The 22,489-nt window shown below is 36.0% G+C and overlaps 1 pseudogene; it reads left to right on the forward strand.

The window, feature by feature from the left end:
* Nucleotides 1-3,992: 3,992 nt before the first annotated feature.
* LOC145252991 (U2 spliceosomal RNA) lies at nucleotides 3,993-4,118 on the forward strand (annotated as a pseudogene).
* Nucleotides 4,119-22,489: the final 18,371 nt, after the last annotated feature.

A 22,489-nucleotide genomic window follows, 5' to 3' on the forward strand; every position in this document is an offset into this window, starting at 1 on the left:
ATCTGAATATGAGAAGTTTTATTACCACACAAACTGAAAGTCCCGACATATAAAATATACAGCAGGTTCTTTGATATGACAGGTGCGCGTTCGAAATGGATGTTTCTGTTTAGATTACAATTAAATCACGATACTTGACTTTTGCATTTTAACCTTTAATTCAAGTCATTATATAAATATAATTTTATAAAATCAACATTAGGTTCTCTGCAGTGTAAACTAAAATGCTTTGTGAACTTAGTCACTGCGGAGAGACACCGATTTCGATGACAATAAAAATATAGGAGTGTGAAAAACTCGTTGACCATCATTCATTCCTAGGCAACGCCAGTCTTACTGCTAGTAGGTTTATAAAAGTAGTTGTTCATGGACAGATGTCTAGAATGCATTGTATCAACGCTGAAATGTGATAAGTATCCATCATGGGCTCAAAACCTTTTCGGATATTCATCAATGATTTCTCAAATCTCGTTTAAAGATCACTCTTCAACATTCACGTAGATGTCACAACCATCCATGGCAACACTCTTAAGAGCATTACTAAACGAAACTTTTCAATCTGGAGCACGTAGTGCAATAGGAAAATTTGTTATATTAATACAACCTAAAACCAAGTTCATCTTCTTTCACAACAAATGCTCGCATACTCACTTTGCCTCGATTGAAATTAATGGCTATCTTTTGAGAAAGGCATCTGCTTTTATAAGCTTTTGTGGCTAGTCACCAACACAAACTTGAAATAAAAGAGTTACATAATATTCATTGTTAATTTCACTTCTGACGCAATCCTCTATCTGTTGAGTCAAATCCGCCCTAATTCACAATAATACAGGGTGGACCGATAATGTTATATCGCCCTAAAGAAAACAACACTACAGCTTTATTTTAAAACTTTTATTGAAAAAATCGATTCAGGTTACTTGATTATGTAGTAGTGCTGAAATCCATTCAATGTAACCGCATTGTTCCTTATATTTATTAATGACCTCCCCTATAAAATTGCATCCTGTACTTCTATAAGACCACCATTCGCCCATATATGGAGTACTGCTGTCACATTTGGGCTGGTGCATCTGCTGCTAGTCGTTCACTCCTAGATAAGGTTCAAAAGAGAGTCGCCAATCTGATAGGCCCTGAACTGGCATCTAAGCTTAAGCCTCTGTCCCATCGACGAAACGTTGCATCCCTCTGCCTGTTCTACAAGTATTTTAATGGTGAATGCTCTGACGAACTGCAGACACTTGTGCCCCCACGACGTAGACACACTCGACAAACCCGACAGGCAGCTGAATCCAACCCCCACACAGTAGAGATCCCTAGATGTAAAAGATCTTTCTACTCCAGTAGTTTCTTCCCCAGAACCGCTAGACTCTGGAATTCCATTCCAGGTCCCTGCTTCCTCAACTGTACTGACATGCAGAAGTTCAAGTGTAACGTGAACCGACATCTTGCTGCACAAAATCCCAACATAGTACCCCAATAGTTGTTGCCCCTGATAGTAGCCCCCTACACCAAAGTGGCAATGTGCCTTGTTTGGGGTGAAAATATAATAATTATACCTCAATCACCGCCTTGATACTGAGAGCATGCCTTTTCCACAAGCGCTGGCGGGAGCTCGACAAATACTCGGCGGATGGCGGCGATCAGGCTGGCTTTGGTGTTGTGGGTGGTCATGTTGGTGATGTTCTCGACGTATGACCTAATGAAGTAGTCCAGCAAGTTCAGGTCGGTGAGAAGGGAGGAAGTAAGAGAAGAGTACAAATTCGTAGCACTTCTTTTGAAACCAAGCCTGAGTCTCTTTGGGCTTGTGGGTCAGCGCCGAATCATGCTGTCATACAGCAGTCATATGATTGCACTAGAGGATCACCACACTCTTCAGAACATCCAGATACACTTTGGTGTTGACTTTCAAGCCGACTTCGAAGATGTGAGGTGGCATGATGTGGCCCTTACTTGAAACCACACCAAAGACCATAACTGTATCCGGAAACTTCGTTAAGCTGTTTCCTCAAGCGTTGAACCGTTCAAATTTGCATTTTGAGGGTCCTGGCAATAGTCCTGTTGTCATAACTTGGATAGGTAGAGAGCATGAGTTGTACAGTGGCGCATCTCCGATGTCACTCGTTGAAAATTGTGTCACTTTCAGACATGATAGAAGGCTATTATTGCTCTTAGGATTTGTACAAAACTGGCCAACTAGAATATGGTCAGCAACAAAAAAGAAAAAAAAACTAGTTTTCATCAAACGGAAATTGAACTATGTCGTCTTTTCTAGTTTATCGCTCCACCCTGTATTGCTACATATTGGGAGTACCGCTCAGACTTCGAAATCTGTTGGGCGATGTTCTTTTTTTTTCTTACAATTTCTTTATTACTTTCTAGCTTTTCTCTGCTTTATTTTTATAGTAAGTGCTCGACTGAGCTCCAATATGTTTTTTCTCTTAAACATTCACAACAAAATCTCATTGAACTGTAACCACTCTAATAATCTCTTGTCTTGTATATGTGTATTTAAACGTAAATGGAATTAGCATGGGCGAAGTTTATTCCCTAGAACTGCCCGTATGTGATACACAGTAACATTGTAGTTTTAAATTCCAGTGTGAACAAAATGTTTCTTGATCCGCCATTATTAAATAACTATTTTCTGACCATCACCCATCTTTCACTAAAATTTATTGTCTGCTCTGGTGTGGGACTCACACGCAGACCCACACACAGACACAGATGATTACTACAATACTATCTCATTGATTACTGTACACGCAATAACCCTTATCCCTGAGTGACCTTCGCGCCTTGATAAGTGGTGACCCCATGTAAAAAAAAAAGATGCACAAAGACACGTTGCTTTATGTGTGTGTGTCTGTCTTTGTGTAATTGCGCCTGTGAGTTCGTTTCCTATAGATATTTTTTAATTTTATACATCTGTATTTTGTGTGCTTGGGAGTGTTTCTAGATAGGATTTGTATCGGAATGCCTCCAGAAAGCATCGAATTGTGATAGTCGAACCAACCCGATTAAAGATGGAACACTTTGATTTTGATCTAACAACTCTCCTATGAAGTCTAACAGCACAAGGGCATTTGAGAAGTTTGATGAACGAACAAGCAAAATGGCCCCACGTATATAAATCAACAGAAATTTCTTTGATAAGACAGAGACGTATTCGAGATGAATTGAACTATTTTTTACCTTTGCAGTTTTAGGACTCAAGCCATTATATAAAAATAATTTTATCAAAAGACCCTATGCTCTGTACAATGGAGACTACAAGGCGAGGAGACATATAAAGCGCGCGCCCGTGTTTGTGTGTGTGTGTGTGTGTGTGTGCGTGTATGTGTGTTTTTATAAATGTAAAAAAATGCATATATACATATAGTCATCAACATACAGTACCACTTCGCTGTTTCACAGCTCATCAGTGCGGCTAGAAAAGCAACCACCTCAATCCAGGATCGAAACCCGATCGCCCAAACGACAGTCGGAGCTTCTAACCATTGGGCTACACGGCTAATGTACTGCGGGCAGTGAATTAAAAATATTTTGACATTGCCCAATTACCTAAGTTCAATTTGTTTACAAAAAGAGCATCGCTTTCTACGGTAATTTGTATATCACTTCCCAATATACTTAACCCAAGATATGGAGCATTATAGTCATCCACATACAGTACTGTTCTGCTGTTTCGCAGCTTATCAGTGCGGATAGACAAGCAAATAACTCAAGCCAGGATCGAAACCCGATCGCCTAAACGACAGTCTGAGCGTCTAACTCATCATGGTTAAACTTAATTTTCCTCAATTATATCATCATCATGAAGAAGTCATCCAAAAATGAGAACGAAACGTTGATATTTTTATCGCGTGCAAGCGACTCTATAAGGCACTCCGTCGGTCGGTCGGTCGGTCGGTCGGTCCGTAATACTTTTGTGCTTGGGCTTTTTGGTTAAGATCAAAGGTCTGTTAATAGATGCTGTTTTTAGCCTTTTAAGCTTTTCTTGGCCTTTTGGCCAAGATCAAAATGTAGTATCTGTTCTTACTACATGCTGTAGTTATTGTGATATGAAGTGGGGGATCACTTTTCTGTATTAATTTAATGTAAAATGATCACCCACTTTACAACCACTCAGTCTCAAAGCTATTCAAGTCATTCTCCAGATCATTCAGGTTGTTTTTGAAGAATTCCAGTTATTTTTTAAGCATCCAAGTCATTCTTAAGGTCATTCAATTCATCCTTAACTTCATTAAAGTCATTCTAAGTCATTTACTTTTTATTTATTTAAGTCATTTCAGCCCATTTTTCGGTCATTTTAGTTTATCTTTAAGAATATCGTGTCAATCCTACATTCACACATTCATTCATCACACGAGAGCACGCGACTAATGGCTATCGGCCTTGTTCTTATGCTATAGGATTTTCTTTTCTCTTTCCCATCTTCATAACATCGTATCTATTATGTATGTATGATATGCGTGTACGTATAAATGTTATCGAAATAGGATATATATGAAGTTTTAAAATTCAACCCATCCACAGATGACTTATGCTAACGGAGCATATAAAGCTTCTATACCATTTCCATTGTCTTCCTCAGTATTTTATTCAATTGATTAAGATTCCATGAATGTAGATATGAAATCTATTATTATTGCTTAATTGTGCTGGTCCCATATCAAAGTTATTGCGATAACGTATATAAATGAATGAAGAATACAGAATGTTCATTTCGGATTGACTTGCTTCGAAGTTTGTTTTTATTTATGCGAAAGGTATTCAAGTGAGAGGCCCGGAAAAAGAATATCTAGACATATTTAAGCACAAATAGACACCAATCATTTTAACAACCTCTACACAAAGACCCTCACACACAGACAGACACACACACACACACACACACACACACACACACACAAATATCCTTCAAGATATAAAGAATTTAACAAGAAAAACGAACACATATAGATCATTAAGAAATAAGCAAAAATAAACAAAAAAAAGCAAAAAAAAAAGAAAATACAAAAAAAAAAAAAAGAAAAAGGAACGTGCTTTTGCACATCTGCCAACGCACATCCGAACTGTGCACACACAATAAAAGAAGCGAAAATAACGAAAATAAATGGACGTGGCGAAAAATAGACGCCGGCTGAGTCATCCGTGTGCGCAGCCGACGACGCCATTTTGGAACAGTCGAGTGCGCATGCGTCGGGTTTGCAGTAGGCTATTAGCGCGGGAAGCAACCGGTTTCTATCAGCGCGTATCTATTACACTGTTCTGTCAGCTGAGGTCGAAGCTTGACAACAGAGATCAGCCGGAGTTAGATTCCCCTCACTTTCTTGTCCCTTTCTCTCCCAACCGAAATATCTTCTAACTTCTAGCCCTGTCAGAACTTCCGTTCGCAACATTATATATATATATATATATATATATATATATATATATATATATATATATATGCATAGGTGTATTAGTTTTAATATTTATACAATAAACACACACACACACAAACCCACACACACACGTACGTACACACACACACACACACACACACATATATAATGAAATAAGAATTACAATTAAGTTTACCAAGCTAATCCAAAATAGTAAACTTAAAGTATATTATAAGTATTAAAGACTTAATATTTCTAACATAATCCTAGCCAAATGTAAAAGTTCAATAAAACCATAAAGGAAATAGAGTTACTAGTAGTTCAGCCTGGCTTTGCTCGGGCCCTATGTACTGTTCATAACTTTATGTGCATATGTATATATTAAAAAGTGTTCATATGTACAGTAATGCTTTTCTATATAATTGACTTCCTAAACTACTATAGAGAAAAGTTAGTAGAGACTGCAGAAGTAATATTTTTTAAAACTTTGACCTTAATTTTGAGCCCTTAACATTTACTGTTTTAGGATTAAGTCAAATTAAAATGTTTGATCCATGTCCCAGTAACCTACATCTAAAATTCCAAATGTTTAGGCCCAAAATTGGCGGAGGCGTTTGGTAGAGTCAGCAATGGTCAACTACTTCAACCATGAACTCTTGGCAGCAAAAATTTCGCCCAAAAACTGATTAAAAACTTGCTGCATCTCTGAGTACTTTTATGTAAAATTTCAAATGTTTAGACCCTAAATTGGCTTAATAGTTTGCTAGAGACCGCAAATGTAAAATCTCTTGAACTTTGACCCCTTGGAAGCCAAATTTTTTGCCAAACACTGATTATAAAGCTTGCCCTATGTTTGAATAGAACGGAATATGAGTTGACGAGAGACAAGAATGATCGAATGGAAAGTCTAACCTTATGCACAAATACCGAACGGTAGTCGTTAACGTGTCGGTTAACAGTAACCTTTTATACAAAGAAAAGATATTTAAATATGAAATCTTATGAACTTTCTTTTACTGTTAAGCCGCCTCAAACAAGGCACAGTTCCACTTGGACGTAAGGAGCTACTAATAGGGATAAAATCTACAAGGACATTATATGGGAAGTTGAGCAGCGAGATATCTGTTAACACAGAACGTGAACTTCTGCTTCCAAGTACAATCAGAAGAACAAGGGAGAGAATTCAAAAGTTTAGCAGTTGGGGGGATAAACCATTAAAGAAGAAGGTGTTCTGCCATCTAGAGACCCCTTTAATGCAGGGATGAGATCTTGATGTTTTTCTGGTTAGTTGATCATACTTACGTTGAAGGATTACAAGTGCTTTGAGTTTGTTGGAACACATTCCATTAAAACGCTTGAGAAACAGGCACAGTGATACAAAATTTCGGCGAGTGGACAATGGTTGGAGTTTGGTTGATGGAGTGATTCGAAACCCATTTTGGACTTAGTCAAAGATCGACAGGCAAGTGGCAGAGGCACCAGCCAAAAATAGCCTCTGCATGGGAGAACGGTGACTTTGTATGGATACAAGATACTTTCAGGTGTTAACAATTTTCTAGCACAATAGAAAGAGCCCGCCTTTTTCGTAGTAAGTTTTTCAATGTCGTCAATGAATTCGTTCCAGTTCTTGTTGTATGTGAATATTACGTGTAAACATTTGAACGAAAAACTGTAAAGTAACGTATTATTAGGTATGGCAATCAGTGGTTGGAACGGTTTCTTGTACTTCCCAAAGAAAAGAAAAAGTCTTAGCGGAATTGAATGTTACCATTCATTTATATCTCCGTTCCATTACAAACTGTGCAAACTGGCGGTCGTCGTCTAAGGTGTCAGCCATTGCCTTAAACATGTGCTCATTTAGTTCCCCATTGTGTCTTATGTTATTAGCAAATATATCCACGTTGGAGACAATTTGGCAGATTTGCCGTTTAGTTTAACAAATAGCCTCGAACTTTATCATCACAAAAAGGGACACGTTGTGTCGACACCGATATATAGCGTTGTTTAACAAAGGGACACGTTGTGTCGACACCGTTATATAGCGTTGTTTAACAAAGGGACACTTTGTGTCGACACCGTTATATAGCGTTGTTTAACAAAGGGACACGTTGTGTCGACACCGTTATATAGCGTTGTTTAACAAAGGGAAACGTTGTGTCGACACCGTTATATAGCGTTGTTTAACAAAGGGACACGTTGTGTCGACACCGTTATATAGCGTTGTTTAACAAAGGGACACGTTGTGCCGACACCGTTATATAGCGCTTAATGTAAACTACGTTGTTTAACAAATAAAAAAAATAAATAATTAAAGATAAAGTTTTAAAATGCTTAAATGTGTTTTATTTTATTATTTTAAACTTATTTTATAAGTAAACATTTTAAATATTGAACAATATAAATAATAAATTAGTTAACAAAAATAAAAAAAATAAATAATGAAAGATACAGTTTTAAAATGCTTAAATGTGTTTTATTTTATTATTTAAAACTTTTATTTTAAAATTTAAAATTTTAAATATTGAACAATTAAAATAATACGTTGTTTAAGAAATAAAAAAGAAAGAATTCAAGATGAAGTTCATCTTGAATTATTTCTTTTTTTTTTATTTGTAAACAACGAGATTAATTTAAATTAAATTTTAATAATAGAATTACATTTTCAATAATCATGTAAATATAAACAAACGTTTGTTTACATTAAGCACTATATACCGGTGCCGACCTAACGTGTCCCTTTTTGTGATAGTACGGTTCGAGGCTATTTGTACAACTAAACGGCAAATCTGCCGACAGTTTTGTCAGAGAGATCCTTTATAAATAGTAGGAATAATAAAGGTCCCAAGGATCGCCAGTTGTGGCGCACCTGCATTTATATCATATTGTTTTATGGCCATAAACAAGACAGCTTGGATTTTTCTCTTTTCTGAGGAGAAATCGATTATATTATATGATTTATTTATATCCTCCAGTCATACCATATGATACAATTTTCATGAGAAGTCCTTCATAGCAGACCCTGTGACGGGCCTTAGATATATCTAAGGCTTGGCTCCCTTGGCTTATCGAGGTCGTGGTATATTTGTTCAGAGATTATTGTTAGGATATCTGCAACACAAGGTGTTCCTACATATTTACTATCAGTGGAAAAATGTTGGTATCTATGAGGTCGTACTTCAGTGATTAAGGACTCAAAGATTTGGACGTAGAGAGGAACGAGGCTAATGAAGCGATAATTCAGTGTGTCATTTCTTTCTGTAGACTTCTCGAAAACTGGTAGCACAGAGGCCATTTTTAGTTGTCAGAAATATAAAATACAGTAACGCATTTTGGAGAGAACAAGCGAAGCTCAGCAGAGCATTTTTTAATATCATAGCAGGGATGAGATCAAGCCCACTCGCCTTCGATGTGTCTTACATGAGAAAGGGTAATTTTCAAATCAAGGAGAGATTTTGGAAGGGATTTATTGGGTCTAAAGTAGAGTTGAGAGGCAAACAGTCAGGTAGGCAGATTAGGCTTCTCGGTTGCCGTGCAAACAAGCTCAGTATTGTTTGATAGTGGGGAAATAGTTGATTGCCCATTATTTACCTACATTGTTATAAATATTTAAGAAATCGCGAGTTTCTAATTTCTGCGACTCAATGCGTTTTCTGGTGGTTTCAGTATGCCTTCTTATATCTGTGGTTATTTCACTGTTGTAATTATTTTTAGCTTCTATATGCTTTTGCTTATTTGTACTGAACTTGTGTCGAATAAATCTGCAGAATGTATGCTGCCTTTGCGCTATGGCAGCTGCGCAAGTGGAAATGAGCTATTGGGAAGAGTGGGGTTTGTTATAAAACTTCCGTGTGAAAACATGTGCTCGCTGCTTTGATCAATTCAGTGGTCTCGTTTGTTTGCAGAAAGAAGAAAAAATACGACTGGATGGGACAACTCTGATGAGATTCCTAATGGATTCTCAGTTAGCACTTTTTAAAGTACCTTGTCGTTTTGAGCAATTATTCATCGACTTGGAGTCGAGTTTAGGGTGATGTATCACAAGGTTTAAAAAAATGAATATAAACTGATTTATAAATCGTTAGCTTGTATAAACGAGTACTTTTTGTCTGTATACCACTAGCTCAGTTATCACACTAACGCTTCCACTATTTACGTATTATTTTAGATTCCTCGCTCTTGTGATGTTACAAAAATGTTAGGAATTTTAAAAGATGAAAAATATAACAAAAAAAGAAAGAAGTTTATCAGCAAAACAACGAAGAAGAAATTACTCGCCAAGGTACACAAAAGAAAGCTGAAATAAGATTGTTAATCATGGCGTGGCAAAGAAACGATCAAACATAAATATCTTTAGAGTTAGTTTACTGGAACTTTGAGGAATGGCAACAAGTTTTACGACAGTTAAGAAAAGTTTACGGACAGTCTTCGATTTGCGGCGGTGGATAACATTTGTGAGTTAGATAGGCAGTGGCTTCAACCAGAGCATTAGGGGATCGAGATGAGCTGAAAACAACTGACGAACACGATCGCGAGAGTAGATGTAGAAATTGCCCTTACTGTGTAGAGAGTCGATAGTTTCGCACACACACACACACACACACACACACACACACACACACACACACACACACACACACACTGCAACTGATATTTGCAGAATGTATCGTAGTTTGTTTTGTTTTGTGATTTGTTTTAATTTACTTATTTTTATACATGTGATACACTGTGAAACCCCCAGAGCCGCCAATGTGAGAGGCGACGACATGGTCAGAAGAGAATATTAAAGAAAAGAAATCCACAGCACACGTCATTGCGGTCCGCGTTTGTTGTCGAACTAGGAACATGTGGTTCTATACTTTGTCCAATAATTTTGATGTATATGCGTCGATATATGTTTTCGGTTTCTTAAACTTGTATTCTTTATAAAGTCCTCACATATGCATACTATACTTAATTAATCTCTTTCCATTCTAAAGAGTTTTTGTGTCGAGCTTATATATTATTTTTAATCTGTTTTTTTTTCAAAATTTAAACAATTCAGATTACAAAATTACAAATATTAGTTAAAAAAACATGACGCCCTGCGATAGTATTACCTCTCTATATTTTAAAGCGAGATATCGCGACCATAAATAGCATTCAATAAAAAAAAGAAAAAAATGGCCATATAAAATAAACACTTACGACTTATTACTAGGAGGTCAAAGAAAGCGGATGTCTACCAATAGTCGAGTGGGAACTAATACGGCAGACCAAGTTACGAGAGGCGTGCAATAAATAATGCCCCTGACCCACGTCCCGTTGTCTGATCTAGCTGAAATTTTGCATGTGCAATGATTTATATCTCTGCGGTTTATGTGGCAAATTACAGCTCTTAACTATTTTTGGTTTCTGTTTTACAATTGTTTGAACTGAGTCAGGTGTGAAATAGAGCCTGTTGAATGTCGGGCAGTGATCCGGTTTTTGTATTTGAAAGGACGCACACCACAGGAGACTTTTGATGAAATGAAAGAAACTTATGGTAATAATGCCTCATTATATAACCTTGTAAAACGCTGCCATCGTGAATTCAAACATGGCCGGAAGTCTGTGGAAATAACTCCCAGACCTGGTCGACCCTCTTCTGCCATTGATGAGGCATCTGTCCGTCAAGTTGAGGCTGCCATTTTGGAAGATCGGCAAATTACTATTCGCCAAATAGTCCAAGATGTCAAGATTAGTACAGGGTCTTTAGAAACTATCATTCATGACCATTTGCATATGCATAAGGTGTCTGCCAGATGGATTCCCAGATTTCTCACACCATTCCAGAAGTGAGAACGCACCGAGTGCTCGAGGATGAATTTGGAGATGTGCCAAGAAGATGAGTCAAAGTTTTTCAAAAGACTGATTACACAGGATGAAACCTGGGTCCATCACTATTATCCAAAGCCCAGTCAATGCAGTGGAAGCACTTCGACTCATCACCTCCAAAGAAGGCAAGGTCATGCTCACAGTCTTCTCGGACAAGGACGGAGTAGTGATGACAGATTTCCTGGCAAAGGGTACCACAATTACAAGAGCCTATTATGTTTCACTTTTGAGGAAATTAAGGGAAGCTATCAAAATCAAGAGGTAGGCAAGATCAACAAAGGTACCCTCCTCCCGCAAGACAACGCTCCGGTCCACAACTCGCATGTCGCCAGATCAGAAGCACGGGCGTGTGGTTATGAAATTTTACCCCATCCTCCCTACTCTCCTGCACCTTGCACCCTCTGACTTTAACCTCTTCCCAGCCATGAAGTTATTTTTTGAAAGGAAAGCGTTTCCCAGATGATGCAGCCTTGATTTCTGAAGTTACGTCGTGGTTGGAGGACCAACCTGGGGTGTTCAACAAAAACGGTCTCCAGAGCTGCATCAAACGATCGGGGAAATGCATAACTCTGTGTGGTTTCTATGTTTAGAAAGACTAATAACTGCCAAGTTTCGTTGCTCTACTTCTATGGGAAGTGGGTCAGGGGCATTAATTATTGCATGCCCCTCGTATGTAAAAATTTTGACCACCTATGTGGATTCTTTCTGAACTAGAAAATTGAAATTCTAAACTTTAAAGAACCGACAAAACTTGTAAAACTGTAAAAATGAAATAGCAAACAACTGTATACATAGAATAACTTTACTTAACGATAAAAATACACACGAGAAATAGTAAAATAAATAAACAATATAGGATGTTTTACTCTTGGAACGCCCCATCCATATATCTTTCTCTTTTCTCTCTGTTTCTCTCTCTGTTTCTCTCTCTGTTTCTCTCTCTCTCTCTCTCTCTCTCTACACACACACACACACACACACACACACACACACACACACACACACACACACACATATATATATATATATACATATATATACATATATATATATATGTACGTATGTATTCAAAATTTCATACGGGATTATAAATATTAATATTAATATAGACTAATGAATTCCCGCCAGAAATGTTCAATTCGACATAGCGTATCAGTATATGAAGTTAATTAACAATTACAAGCCTTGTTTGACTATTCTTCGAACTTTGTAGCTATCAAGTTATTTGGCGTTGATCAGCAAACTTATAGTAAGTCTACAATCAGTATTTGACAAATCGTTTCCATCTGAAAAAACAGCCAAATTTGTATAACTCCATGAAATAAGGAAATAATTCACTCTATCTCATATTCCTTGATTATGAACAATATAGTTTGTAATTGATATTGTGGGCCTGCTTTCTAGCTCACTGCAACATGGTTCTCTTAATGCCAAGCTAAATAAGTTCTTGTTGAGCCGTCCCCTAAAATAAAGTCTAGCCAATTTCACCCGCTACTGACGACTACGCTATTGTCTCACTGACCATCTTACGCAAAATTATCCTTATTATCGAATGGCCTTCATACCTTGATCGGTTGTGACTCCCTGACTCTTTTGGGAATACCAGGCGCTGTATGTGCACCCCGCTTATCTCAACATTGCTTTCAGTCATCAGGAGATTTCTATGTGCCACAGGCATTTAACAGTGTAGACTCAGGAGAGATGTGTTTGGAGATTGCGCAACTTTCGTGTGCCAGTCACATCCTCATGATGTTTGCTGGTATTCATCGACATCGATAGACGAACATCATCTACACACACACACACACACACACACACACACACACACACACACACACACACACGCACACACACACACACACACACACACACACATATATATATATATATTATTGATGGGACAATCCAATATTTTTCCCGATTCCGATAAAATTACCGATTCCGATTCCGATTTTTTATAAACCTGAAAATATTTTACTATAAAAGTGATTTTTGTCCTGATTACTGTACAAACTCATCATAAATGCGGCTATATTTTCTTTAATGTAAAAACACACTTGTGAGTGGATGATCTAGAGATTTTAGTCTTACTGAATGTTTAAATCAATAAATATTTGTTATTCTATTATTACTACTAGCAGTGGAAGATGTTTTTTTTAAACTAAAGTCAAATAAAAAGGATAATTAAATGGAATCGTTTTTGGCATCGGAAAATAGGCTCACATTTTTCCGATTCCAATACCCCAAAAACCTCCGATTTTTCCGATTCCCGATTGCGATTCCGATTAATTGTCCCAACACTTATATATATATATATATATATATATATGTATATATGTGTGTGTGTGTGTGTGTATGTGTGTGTGTGTGTGTGTGTGTGTGTGTGATGAATAGCCAATCTTTATGGACGTAACGAGGGCTAAATCACAGGCCAGACAGAGAATTGCAAAAATTCATGCTGCGAATTTAATGAAACCACCTAACATCAAAGGCGACTGCATAATAAATTAGTTAACCTCCGATATAAAAACAATTTTTTTATAAACACCGGTAGATTTTATCTCCGTCCCATACGCCCACCCAGCGTTTATCTGACGCCCAGTACCGTCCATTAAACGCCGCAACCAACCACCTCCGTCAGCTAGCGCAGAGCAAACATAACGAACCTTTAGCTCCATCTTCCACCCTCTCGGTCTTTAACAGGTAGCGGGAGAGGCTAGTAAAGTGGGCGTTTGGCAAAAACCAGTCGTAAATCCTTCGCTTCAGTTTATCGCTCGTGTCGCTTGTCACCCTCAGTCATACACACGCCATCTCGTTAACCATCCACCCATCCTCAAAACACACGCCCCTCAAACGCTATTCAATCCTTTGGGTCGTTCTTTTTACGATCGGCCGGCTGAATAAAATCCTTATTAGCAACGTCTACTCACTGTCACGCTCGACTGATGGGGACGATGACGCTTATGTTTAGGCAGTCACGCACCAGCGGTCGATTAGGATGGTGGTGCTTCTCTTTGATAATTTTGATGATGCTTGTCGTCCACGATTGGTTAAACACACACACACACACACACACACACACACACACACACACACACACACACACACACACACACACATATATATATATATAATACATACATACATACATACATACATACATACACATACATATATAAAGATATAAAGAGACATAATAATTAATATCATTAATAGTATCAAATGAAACTATTCCTATACCTACTAAAATAGGTTATTTAACTTTAGGAGTACACGAAACATGCTCTCTCTCTCTCTCTCTCTCTCTCTCTCTCTCTTTCACACACACATGTATATATATATATATATATATATATATATATATATATAAAATAAAAGAAAAAAAAGAGTCCGCCCACCTAATTCATAATAAGCCACCATGAAATGTGAAAAAAAATAACATTTGTTTGATCGAGAAGATGCTGCCTAAATATAAACTCTATCTATCTATCTATCTATCTATCTATCTATCTATCTATCTATCTATCTATCTATAAAGGAACAAAATGACACCGAAAGGCACCACCTTTAAACTCGCCTAGCTAGAAGACTCTATATTAAAAGATAGAAAAAACACTCGATCACAACACTAAAAAAATATTTATAGAATCCTGGAAAAGATACCTCAATGACTGATTCATCCTGTGGAAACCCATATGGGGGGCATCAAGGACTTACACACTATATTTCAAAACCTACACCCCTAAATTAAATTCTACCAAGAATAAAGCTCTACAGAATTACCCTTCCTAGGCATACACATACACATTAAAACAATAGCATTATCATTGACATCTGCGACAAACCTACAGACTCTCAACAATATATACACTTTAAAAGCCATCACCCCCAAAACGGCATAAAATTCATACCCTACACCCTAGAACGTAGAATCTGCACCATAGTCACAGACAAACACCTCCAAACAATCCGACTTATGGAACTACGAATGAATCTACGATGAAGAAAATACCTACCGCAACTTATATCCAACTGGCGAAAAATATACCAGTAGAAGAATTGAGACCTTCCCAAAAACGAAACAAAGAACAAATCCTAACATACGTCTCTACACATAACCCAAACCACCCAGAACTTTTCACAGAGATAAAGAAAAATCTCGTACTACTAAACCAAAACTACTTTATTAAGACACAAAAAATAATAAAAACAAACGCCAACCCAAAAACCAAAAGCGCATTCTTACTTCATCCACCCTCAATCAACACACTACACAAGGAGTCACAAAATGTAACAAACAAGGATATGGAGTCTGTAACATAATATTAGAGGGAAACATACGCATTCATAAACCCTACACTAACATTAAAAATAAAAATTACCTTGACTGCACCTTCAAAAATATGATCTATGTCATAAAATGTGCAATATGCGAGAAATCCTACATAGCCGCATCTAAAACCATCAGTAATAGAGTAACCTTGCACCGATCCAACATTAAAATCACAGAAAATAAACACCTGCATGTTTCACAACACATACATACATGTAGTGGAGGCAAATTTAAGATAATGCCCATTTTCCAAACCGACAAATACTTTTGCTTACTAACCCCCCAAAATTTCATAACAAAATTCACTCCCGCATTAAACAAATCCTAATAACAACACATATAAATAAGCAAAAATCACATGCATCAAGCAGGATGAGGCACACAAAAAATACCACGGACCTGGTGTTCGCAGAAACCCTGGTCCGTCTCAATACGTCAGTGTTCCACAAAATGTTGACATGTTTTAGTTTATTCAAGCGAGCAGACGAAGATTATTTAGTATTCGTGTAGGTCGTAAACAAGCACTGTAACGACTTTAGACTAGCAGAATTACCGGCAGATGATTTTAAATGTCTCATTTTCGATTAAGGATTAATGTCGGCAAAAATGCTGAGATTAGCCAAAGAGTACATGCGGGACTAAGTTAACCCAATCTCATTCCACAGAAATTTGCAGAGAATAGACAACAAGTTTTAAGCGTGATGAGCGATTCTAAAATACACAGAGGAAATGGGGGTAGCTGAAGTCGAAAAAGTAACGTATACAAGGTGGAACAATTACATTCTCGCCCCAATGAAAACAACACTACAGCTTTATTTTAATACTTTTATTTAAAAAAATCAATTTAGATAACTTGATTATGTAGTAAAGCTGACGGCTATTCAATGAAGCCGCCTTCAGTCTCAATCATCGCCTCGATACGGGCCCAGAACTGGGAGCATGCCTTTTCTATTAGCGCTGACGGAAGTTCACCGAATACTCAACGGGTGACAGCGATCACGTTAGCTTTGCTATTGTGGAAGGCATGTTGGTAATCTTCTCGACGTGTGACCAAACGACGTAGTTCAGCGGGTTCAAGTGGGGGTGGAGAGGACCAGTGAGAGAAGGGTACAAAGTCGGAGCACTTCTTCTGAAGTCAATCCCAGGTCTCTTTGGACTTGTGAGTCGGCGGCAAATTCTGCTGTCACACGCAGGGTCTGCCAGCGGTCACATGATTGCACCAGGTGATCACCACACTTTTTAGCACATCCAGGTACACTTTGGCGTTGACTTGCAAGCCGAATTTGAAGATGCGAGGTAGCATGATGTGGCCGTCACTTGAAATAACACTAAAGACCACAACAGTGGGTCGTCCGATGCGTTGAGCTGTGCCCTCAAGCATTGATGGTCCCGGTTTGCATTTTGAGGGTGCTGGCAATGGTCCTTTTTCATAACTTGGATTGGTAGAGAGCGTGAGTTGTACAGCGACGCATCTCCGATTTTGCTCGTTTAACATTGTGCCACTTTCAGACATGATAAAAGGCGTCTATCACTCTTGGAGTTTGTACATAACTGCCCAACTAGTAGATGGTATGCAGCAACAAAAGGAAACCGATTTTTATCAAACAGAAATGGAATCATGTTGTCTTTTCTTGGGCGACAATTTTATCGTCCTAAAATTTATTTAGTAAAGTATTATATATATAATTATAACTAGATAATAATGATTGTTTTATACCTACATACACTACTGTTTGATGCTTACGCAATCACCAGTGTAGGATAACAATTGCTGCTTTACTCTATTTCCTTAGCTATTACATTGGGTAAATAAGAAATTTCCATGGGAATACATTGAATTAATAACTGATAAACTTTTAATTCGTGCGCAGACCTTAGACAATCCAAAGTGCTCGAACGACGGAAGTTGTGAACGTTGCATAAACACTAGTTGATTGCCTCTTAGTGTATACTTCCCAGATAGTGCCCATCCTTAAAATTGCTTGATTATTATAATTAAGTAATAATTCATAGAGTTTAATTATTTCGAAACATGAACCGCAAAGCTAGTACGTTTCAAAAAGAAACGAGATATAATAAGAGCTTTTTATCAATATAATATCACATTATGAACAAGTTACGCGGATCGACACATATTTCTACATTAATATCTCTTGTCAGGAATGCAAAATGAATTTCGCAATGAAAACATTAATTAAAAATATGATTTTTAAATATATTTTCGGATTGTGAGATTCATTTTTAAACACCGACAATACATGTTATCATGTAGGTTAATCCGCGTGGGTTCTGCATAATTTTATATAAGTACACACACACACACACACACACACACACACACACACACACACATATATATATTCGTATTCCTATCTGTTTGTTTGATTGTTTGTTTGTTCACAATTTGATTAATATATATACAAGTTTCCTTACTTTACTCTCTCATTTATTTCTATAGAGTATGATTCTTGCAAACTATATACAGTTAAGAGATCATCTCATTTGTATATTCCATTAAAAAATCGATTTTATAAAATAGCGGTATCTTAGTTTATGTTTCAAGCGAGAGAATTGTCATAAGTGTTCTATTTAAAATTGTAATTTAATGAATTTTAAACAATAATTATATTGATAATATATTTAATTAAATTTATGTGGAATTATTATTCCAACATCAATTAAAAAAAATATTTTTAGAGTTATTTGCCCTTCGGAACATTAACAAAAAAAAAAAACTATTACCAAATAAAATTTGGTAATCTCAATAAATTTCTAGCTTGAAAAAATAATTCCGAGTAGATAGAAAAATATTTGGACTTTATTGTTTTTTTTTTAAATATTCAAACAAAAAAAAGAAAACACTTACGAAAAACTGAAATGATTTTATGTGTTTGTTTTTATTATTCTTTAATAATATATAATATTCTCTATACAGAGATCGGTAAATTTTTACGATATGACCAAGCGTCGTTTAACACCTAAAAACAAAAAATACAGATCTACTGCCCTCCTCTAAATACCACAATTTACACATTTTTTTTCCACGTTAATCTCATCAATTACAAACTTTACTTTCTAATTAAAAAAAGGGTAAAATTTTACGATATGACCCAGCGTCGTTTAACGCTTAAAAAATGAAACCTACTTTTTTTTAGCCTAATACGTTTAAACAGCATTTATAAATAATATGAAAAAAATTTTGCAAAAAAAAAAAAGATAACTTAACATTTCAGATTGGGGGATCACTTTTCCATATATATTTAACGTAAAATGAGCACCCACTTTTTGGCCACCAAGCATTTTTTTACATAGGCGTCACCACTTTTCAAGGCCAAGAGGCCACTCGAGGATAAGGGTTAAAGAGTGTTTAATTTGGACAATATAGTAATCGTTAGTAATGGAAATTCGATAAATTTGTTAACAAGTCGAACGGCTCATAAAGAAGTTGTTTAGGTTAGACTTGAAGACGACCATATTGTAGTCAGCTGGAAAGCAGGAAAACAGAAGATAATTCCAGGGGCGTGCAGTTCTAAGAAAGAAGCTTTGTTTAACGAGACATGTCACCTGTAAGATTTTTTTCGAGTTTGGCGAACAAGGGGGGGAAACATGACAAATACAATTTTTTTTGGTGGGGGAAGGCGAGAATTACATTTGAAACAAAACAAAACGATAAATTTAATTAATTTTTATGAGACCACGCTGTACTTTCACCTAACAATTTCATAAACAAAACGAAATATGACAAATTATATTTTTTGAGGGGGGGGGTTACATTAGAAACATAAAATGACGAAAAATTTCACTTAATTGTTTTTGGAATTAATTTTTGGTAGCTCTTCATTTTTTAGGAGGTTTTGTCTGCTTCGCTATTTTTTTTTTTTTTTTTTTTGCGATCGCATGGGCATTGACTGCCATTTTATTGAAACAAAAGTTGTAATGATTTATTTTTAATTATTTATTTTTTGTGAAGGGGGAAGTTTTCTTTCCAGTGCTAAATATCCGGAAAATAGTTTCTTCTCTTTGTAGCTCTTAATATGTAGTGGGGAGAATATCATGTACGTCTTCTCTTTTTTGTGGCGATTACAACATTTTGTTTAACAATTTCCATGCCTTGGATGAAATGCTTTTCTAACTTATATCGTATCTCTTTAAGATTATATTTCATTTAATTTAATCATTTGGATTAAAAAAACATGAATGTGGTTTAGGATGTCTTTATAAAAACTCTCCTACTCTCTATTTCATTTTGTATTTCTCCTCACACCACAACTAATTTTTTTCAACCCCCTCTTTATATTATTACAGGTCTGAATATTCTCTCTGTTTCAGTTTGTATTTCGTCTCACACCATAACTCTTTTTTGCAACTCCCTCTTTGTCATACATGTCTGAATAATGAGAAAATCTGTTTTTTTAAACAAAAACTTTTAAATAACTCTTTTAGATTAAATTTTTTAAAACTTTTTTTCAGAATAGAAAATCTCTACAACTTAATAACGAACATATTTCATATAGGTTTCATTAAAAATATTCAGTAGATAACGAGAAAAATAAAGAAAGGACTGTATAACTGGTTACGCTCAATAGTAGTCCTCGCCAGCGACAGTTTTTGTTATTGTTATTCTATTATCATTATTATTATTATTTAAAACATTTTGTGTCCTGCTCTTTCGCGCGAGGACTATTATGCATTTATACATACATACATACATACATACATACATATATATATATATATATATATATATATATATATATAGTGTATATATATATATAGGTTGATTTGTTGTAAAACAAAACAGCCAAACTAAAAACCATAAGTAAATATTAGAAGATATACAGAAATTTAAACATAAAGACTTTACTAACATGATAGCCCTGATAATATAATTACGAGAAAAGGGTTTATATGCCGTAAAACAAAACAACCAAGCCAAACAGTATGAATAAATATGTGAAGACTTAAACACTTAAAACATAAAGATCGTTACGAAAGTAACGAATTCCGCATTGCATAGCTGGAAAAGGGTCGATACACTGGAAAACAAAACCCCACAACCAATATTCGCTTCTTTCTTTACGTAGTTTTTGGTAATTTCCATCCTTTTTTTTTTTCTTCCTTCTCTACCTCCACCCGTTTTTTTCCTCTTGCTTTAACCCAAACGCTCCACCTTCTGATTTCCTTCAGCGTTGGAACAAATTGAGTTGTGGCACTTTTCGAATTTGATTTTGTGAGGTCGCCTGTCATGACTACTTAGATCCCAACGGTGTAAAAATGTCCATGCATGACATTTTCAGTCGCCCTCTGGCCATACCAACGTTAATAACACGAAGAAGAAGAAAAAAAGAGACATACTCTAACTAGAAAAAATGTAAGGCACTTTCTATCAAGTCCTATATATTTAGCAGCTTATCTTAAAAGAAAAATATATAACTAATCGATCATTGGTTTCAATTCAATATAAAATATTTGCACACTTTCTGTAGATACATGCATCTAATAATTCCAATGGTTCCTCCCTTAGAAAGACTGTATTGCTACCAATATCCATGCGCCAAATAAAAGGGAGGCAACTCATGATAACCTGACTTAGTATTAATAAAGCTTTCTACCTGCCTCTCTCACTCTCTTTTTCTCTCTCTATGTACGTATATATATATATATATATATATATATATATATATATATAAAGGGCGAATGAACTCTTTTTCTGGGTCAACGGCCAAATAGCACCGTGTATATTTGTGTGTGTATATGTGTATTGGGGTGGAGCGGGCGCCTGTAAGCCGTGGTGAAGGCAACCTTTCTAGGAGAAGCAAATCTCTGATTAAAAAAAATCATAAAGCGGGAGACCAGTATCCGCATTAAGCTGGTCTGCAGTTTAATTTGTTGCTGGCTATCTTGCTCTTGCTTGTTGCTGGATCTCAACATTTTGAACCGAGAGAGAGAGACTTAGCTGTCGTACAAAGCTAAGACTCTGTAACATCATCTTTGTATAGATACTCCCTCAGGTATTTGGGCTCATGGATTTTAAATGTCTGAGGGAGTGGCACTCGTCTGACAAGACGTTATTACCGTAGGAAAATGTGAGCATGAAAAATAATATGGTTAAACTTAAACATGGAAAAGTAAAGGACTAGTTGTTAAAACTGGAAAAGAACAGGACAAGATATTCTAATAAAAAATATAATAAATTCATAACTTAAAATATTGCAGCATTAAGAATTGATTATATAATGTTATAAATTGAATTTTAAAAATATTTTAAGTTATAAATTTATTATATTTTTTACTAGAATATCTTCTCCTTTTATTTTCCAGTTTTAACAACTAGTCCTTTATCAATTTGCTCCGACGCATTAGCATGTTTAGTGTCACGAGTATATAAAAATATGTATGCGAGTATGTATAAACAATATATATATATATATATATATATATATTGATATGTAGTTTGCTTGACAACATAACAGAGAACAATAATAAAAAAAAGCTCACGCTAAAACAAGTTATAAACCCCCCCAAAAAATAAATGAAATAAAAATAAAGACAAATAAGTAAAAATAAAAATAGCAAATTTATAAACATGTTAATTACCTAATCATACCATACATAAATCCCCTACTCACATTTGCCCCGAGGCCTCACATAGCTACACAACTTCCGGCCCTTCATCCAGCATGCTTTGAATCGACCTGTTACGCACACCATTTGAAAAGGGAAAATTTTTCCGCAATTAATAATGGAATACGTCGCATAGACTTACAAGTAAGACATTTTACCATACAACTGAATAAATATATAAAATATATATATATATATATATGTATGTACTTATTGATTTGTAAATCGCCACTTGTTCTCGTCTCTTTTTACCAACAGCGACTATAATTCGTTCCTCGCATTGTGACAG

This window comes from Euprymna scolopes, chromosome 29 (assembly GCF_053919585.1).
Source record: "Euprymna scolopes isolate OS-2025 chromosome 29, ASM5391958v1, whole genome shotgun sequence".
Classification (NCBI taxonomy): domain Eukaryota; kingdom Metazoa; phylum Mollusca; class Cephalopoda; order Sepiida; family Sepiolidae; genus Euprymna; species Euprymna scolopes.